Source organism: Tympanuchus pallidicinctus, unplaced genomic scaffold (genome assembly GCF_026119805.1).
Source record: "Tympanuchus pallidicinctus isolate F22 unplaced genomic scaffold, pur_lepc_1.0 scaffold6, whole genome shotgun sequence".
Taxonomy (NCBI): Eukaryota; Metazoa; Chordata; class Aves; order Galliformes; family Phasianidae; genus Tympanuchus; species Tympanuchus pallidicinctus.
The window spans coordinates 36,418,369-36,424,367 of NW_026294780.1; positions in this window are offsets into that span (position 1 = coordinate 36,418,369).

The following is a 5,999-nucleotide window of genomic DNA, read 5'->3' on the forward strand; positions in this document are numbered from 1 at the left end:
AAAATTATTCCTAATAAATTAATTACAATGAGTAGCTCTGATGAGAACCCAGACTAGCAAGTAAAAACACATTTTATTCTCAAAGAAATAAGTATGACACTTTAATTGCATTCTTTAGAAGCAGAATCCTCTGTTTTCTTTAGAAAATTATGTACATGCTTTAAAATTGTTAAACATACATTTATTAAGCTTTTTGGTGTTTCAACATTGTTGTTTTTGAATATGAGTGTTCAATATTATAGTGTGAAAACTGTGGCAGCATTCATTATTTTAAAACTTGATAGACAATGTGGATGTATATGGATAATTAAGGTAGATACCCTCATCTTTGTAAATTCTTTTTTTTCAGGACAACTGCTCATAAGTGTCTCTCTGTAAGAAGTGAAGCATAGAAGCATTATGTGTGGTAGTTCTGAAACTTTCCATTTCAGCATTAGCGTGAACAGTCTTGTTGTTCTTCAATAATTTTGCATTGGGGATATAATAAAATACTTCTATCTTCTCCTCAGTGATTTTGTCTCACAAGAAGTATTGGAGTCACAATCGAATACTTTTTTTCTTTTGTCTCAGAATGAGTAAGGACATTTTCCTTGGGTTCCACACGGATTGTTTTTAAAAGGTGGCTTACTGTGACCTAGTAAGCAATGGAAATCCTCCAAACAGGGGAAAAGTAGATGGAAGTGGGTCAGAGGCTTCAGTGATGGTGAAAAAAGGGAAAGAAGTAGGTGAGCACTTGACCACCCTAGATACCACTGAGTATGCCCAAAGGGACATTAGCACATATCTATCAGACCTTGAAAAACAATGAACATGTATGCCAAAGTACTGTATATGTATGTCTTAACTGCATAAAAGTAGAACCAGAACTCTGAGAGGGTGAGCTTCCTTGTCAAATTGCCTGATGCTCATCATGAGGAATAAAGAAATGCTGCTTTCTAACACCACATTGGAGTCAGAGAGTTTTCTTCCCAGATTTTGGATGACACCATGGGGTGCACTAATGAACTGCTCCATCATGGGTCTCCCACTGGCAGTAGCTTCAACCAGGCTTCTTGCTTCAGCATGGGCTCCTCTCTGCAGTCTGCATCTTCCTTCTAGGGCCTGCTTCTGTGTGGTTACTCCATACACTGCAGCATCCTCAGACCAATCCAATCTGCTCTTATATGGACTCCAGCTTGAGTTGCATTAGGAGTCGTGATATGGTGCAGTTCATGGGCTGCTATGGTCTGCAGGGGGACAGACTTCTCTACTGTGACCTCTCCATGGGCTGCAGAGAACCTTTGTTCCATGCCTGGAACACCTCCTGCCCTCCTCTGTACTGACCTTTTCACCCTGCAGGGTTGTATCTCTCACACTTTCTAATTTCTCTATCCCAGCTGCTTCTGTGCAGCAGGATTTTCCCCTTCTTAAATCTGCTGTTATAGAGATGCAATCAGTACAGCAAGTAGTTCAGTTCTGACCAGCAGTAGGCTCCTTTTCAGAACTGCCTGGAAGTGCCTGTTCTCTGATATTTGGCAGGTTCTGGACTCTTCTCACAGAGCTCACCCCTGCAGTCTTCTCTACCAAAACCTTTGCCAGCTAAACCAAATACAGTACTTTTAGGGGATGTACTCACAGTGATTTGACCATCATAACTATATGAAGAGAAAACGGAAACTGAAAAGCATTACATAGTTTAAGTAGAAGGATTAAAAGGAAATTAAATTATTTTTAACTTTTCCAGGTTCTTTTCTCCAATCAACCAAATTTTAATGCCTTCTTGGGCTGATAAAACCTTTTCAAGCCCTTTTTGTATCACTGTGGCACATGATTATGAATCTCCTGAAAGCTAGCTCTGTCACCTTTCATCTGCTACCTTCTGCTCCTGCTACAAGCATCTCTGTTTTATTCCACTGACTGTCTTTTCATGCTGTCATAAACTAATTTTTCTAAGTATCTTAATGAAGGTACAATACTTTTCTCCCTTTAAAGGAATGCTCTTGATCTGGAGTCTTTAAGTCAAGACAAGGTGAATCCCTGCTGCCTAGCTTCCTTCACCTTTGTTATGCAAAATACAAAACCAATTAGAAGAACTGGAATAAACAAGTTTAATAGCTTTATCATCCATCGTGCTCTGCATCAACTCTCATTCTCAGAAGAGGACATTAAACTTCACTGAGCTGCAGTACAATTACTCTCTGATGAAACAACTAATTTGTTTTGTATTCTTGGAACAATTCATTTATAGCCAGTTTAGTCTGCAATGTAGATATGAGCAAGGAACACAAATCTTTTCAGGGCTTCTTATTGGAAGCTTTATAGCTTCCTAAAGGATATCTATCTGTCCCTCTTTTAAGTTTAACCTCCAAAGAATAATAAAAACAAAAATAAAAATGCATTAGCAAAACTTTACTGAGAACTGGTGTCTTACTTTAAGCTGGAGTAGAACATATTCTTTTCCCTTAGTACACAATGTACATCCTAAAGTCTATTTAATGACCCTATGGTATAGCAGTAATTTTGTTTGTCTTCTTTCTTTACTTGTATCTGGTTTTCTTAAAAAAAAAAAAAAAAAAAAAAAAGAGACTTAATCTTCCACACTATGCTTCCTTTTCTGTCTCTGATAATGAATCCTGTATTTATTTTTCATCTGAAGATATTAAAGATCTAAAATACAACAATTTCAGTTTCCTTCTCCACTAACATTTTTATGTCAGCAGGTAACTGTTGATCACCTGTACACATTCCCTTATCAGCATTTTAAACTGATTTTTTTTTTTTTTAATGATAAGCCTGAAATAGAAGAAACTTAAGAATATTCTGAGGGCTTTCTTAAATAAGCATGTATCTTTTAGTCTAAGTCTAAGTGTTTTTCTTCTCTCATTCTTTACTTTCTCTAAATATGCTCCTTTCTTTTTAAATAAAACAAATGATTAAAAACTTATATTTATCAGTAGGTATGTGGGTTTGTTTGTATGTTTGTTTCTTTGTTTCTTTGTTGTTTTTTTTTTCCCCAAAACATTTATCCACATACATATCGGGATAATTCAAACTAACATATTAATTAAAAAGTAATAAACTGGTGAAAAATTATTTGAAATTGCTTTTTGATATCCTTAACCTATTGTCAAAATTATGCATCAACTGCTGCAGTTTTCTGGCTTATGACACTTAAACAGCAAAGATTTTTTCAGTTAATACAAAATGAAAAACTTAACAGCATATTTATATACTGGTAAGAAACCTGAGTGGCTTACTCTTGCAAAATGTTTCTGGTCAAAATCTACCTTAAAATCCTTAAGAAAATGACATACTGAAGCATGAAATCTTCAATGCAACACCTTATCTGACTAGAATGCCTCATATCAGCACTTCAGCTCATAAAAAAGCAGTTTTGAAATATGTATATTTTATTTCTAGTTTGCATGAGCACATTTATCTCAAATGTTTGGCTTCTCAGAGCTGACAGTGCTTGCCATGCATATGTCAACTCTAATACTTCGTGGATACTGTGGATGTTGTTATTGCCATGTTGTTGCTCAGTCTAGGTCACCTTTTGTTATCAGCTCTTTTAAAATGTGCCGTTAACTTGACAAAGACCTTGCAGCCTTATAAACTTTTTTTTACAGGGCTATGTTAACAGCAAGTTTTTTATTTCTTAGGTAATATAAAGTCTCCTTGATAAGCTATAGGGATACCAATAAAAATTGCATATCTACAAAGAAGTCTACTTGAAAAGCACCCTCACTGTTTGGCTTGTATTCTAAAGATGCAAGTACGGGGTTGTGGGTTTTTTTTTGTTTTGTTTTGTTTTTTGTTTCTTGTTGCTGCTGTTTGTTTGCATTTTTTTGTTTTTGTTGTTGTTTTATCTACTTCATTCTTATTTAGTTCCTTATAATGTTGCAAAACATAACCTAGAAAATTATTAGTTTAGTTGCAGTATCACGTCTTGAACTGATTTGAGACCAGAGTCAAATCTCCAGGGAGGTAGTGAATGATGACAACTTTATAAGTCATTTATATATAGAATATTAGAATAGTCTGCTTCCCCCAAAACCAAGATCTGGGGCATGAAAACATAGAAACAGAGTAAAATCCTGTCCATTTTACTTTGTCATTATTCTCCACAACTCAAAATTTATTTCCACCTGTCACTGAACAGAGCAGGTTTCTCCTCTCTGGATCAGTATAGAATTGGCGAATTCAATTTCTGAAATGGCTGGAATGGACTAGATAGTGTCCAGAGCTTCCTTACAGCCTTGAGCATTCTGTGATTCTGTGCACGGTCACTAGCTTGTACATAAAAATATTGATGATCTTATTACGGAGGCAATGAGTGCGTTTTTTTCCGTTTATATTTCATAGATTTTTATTTATTTATTTATTTATTTATTTATTTATTTATTTATTTTAAGAACTGCAGATTCACCAGTTCTGGGATCTATTTTTCAGCTGAGAGTTTATAGAAAGAATAAGTCATACCTGATTGCCAACTAATAGAGCCTTTTCCTGTGAAGTATGGCTGACATCAGCCATAGCATAACAGAAACAAGATACTACACCAGCTGGGTTATACCTGTAATACAATCTTCCAGTTCCTATGCTACCAAGAGTACCTTTTACTACAGTTTATCTTTGGTTCAGTACAAAGTTTTGGTTTCCTTTTCATCAATTTCATCTTCACCTCCTTTCCCCCCCTCTCCTTTCTTGCACTTGGATATATTTTTTCATTTTTATGTCTTTGACTTTTTTCTTCATTCAAGTTTTTATGAGACTTTCCAGCAAATGGGATTTTTTTGTCTGTTAATTTAGCTAATTCTCTGAGACGGAGAAGCTGACTGTGGCTAACAATCTCAAACATCAGTCGCAGGAAATATGCAGGATTTTCCAATGGCAGATTCACGTAGATAGAATTGAACTACTGATTTGACCTCTTTTTCTGTTGGAATTAATTCATGTTGGGTGATTTGAGTAACTGATTGTCACGGAGTTGATCAGATCAATCTATGTCCGTGACAGGGGCGACTGGCCTCTGCCCTCCCCTCCCCACCCCGGTCCCACAAAAAAAATGGGAAGGAAGGAAGGGAGGAAAAGAGCAGTGGCAACAATCTATGGAGGAAAACTTATTTTACTATAATATTGGAATACAAAATAACACAATATATACAATTTAATTGAAATTGAGATGAATAAATCAGACAAGATGAGAGAGAGAGTTCCTGGGACCGATTCAAACCTGAAAAGCTTGGAACGGCTAGGAAAGCACCTCCAGCACCCACTGCCAGACAGCAAGAGAGCGCCCCTCCCACCCGGAAGGGCCAGATCCCGTGACTGCTGTAATGTACAGGGATAGGTACTTGGAATTGGGGCAGTGACACTGCAATGCTCCGTACACTACATGATGTTTTGATGTGGAATACTAAAATCCAAAAACAAACAAACAAAAACAAAAACATAAAAACATGACACTGATAACACTGATCATTTCTAAGTGCTTGCACTTCACCAAGTAAAGAAAGTAAACCCCTACTTAATTTTAAGATCCTTCTTGTAAACCAATCTCTCTGAGAAGAGTTTCCAGAGTTTCCAAATCATTTGAAAAAATCCTAACAAAGTAAATACAATAACCTAAGTAAATTTCAAATATCAGCCATATGTAAAATATTACATTACAAATATGTAAAATAGTAGAAAAGCATTGAAATACCAGCATCAGTAACAGTGACTGGTATTTGGAAGATTGGGTGCCACAAAGAAGAACTGTGAAATTAATGTTATAGTCTGTCAGTTCTTTCTTCCTTTGAGTCTGTTGATTATAAAATTGCTATTGCAAACATGTAGAACAATCTTACACTACTAACCATGGACTGCTTATTAGACACTTATGCAAAGCCACATTGTACATCCTCCTTCCCGTACCAGGGAGTTCTATCAAAAGGCAATTGCAAATAGTAAAAATAATTCCGTGGTTGCTGTTATATGAAAATATCTATCCGGAAACAACTTTTCAAGTGTCATTG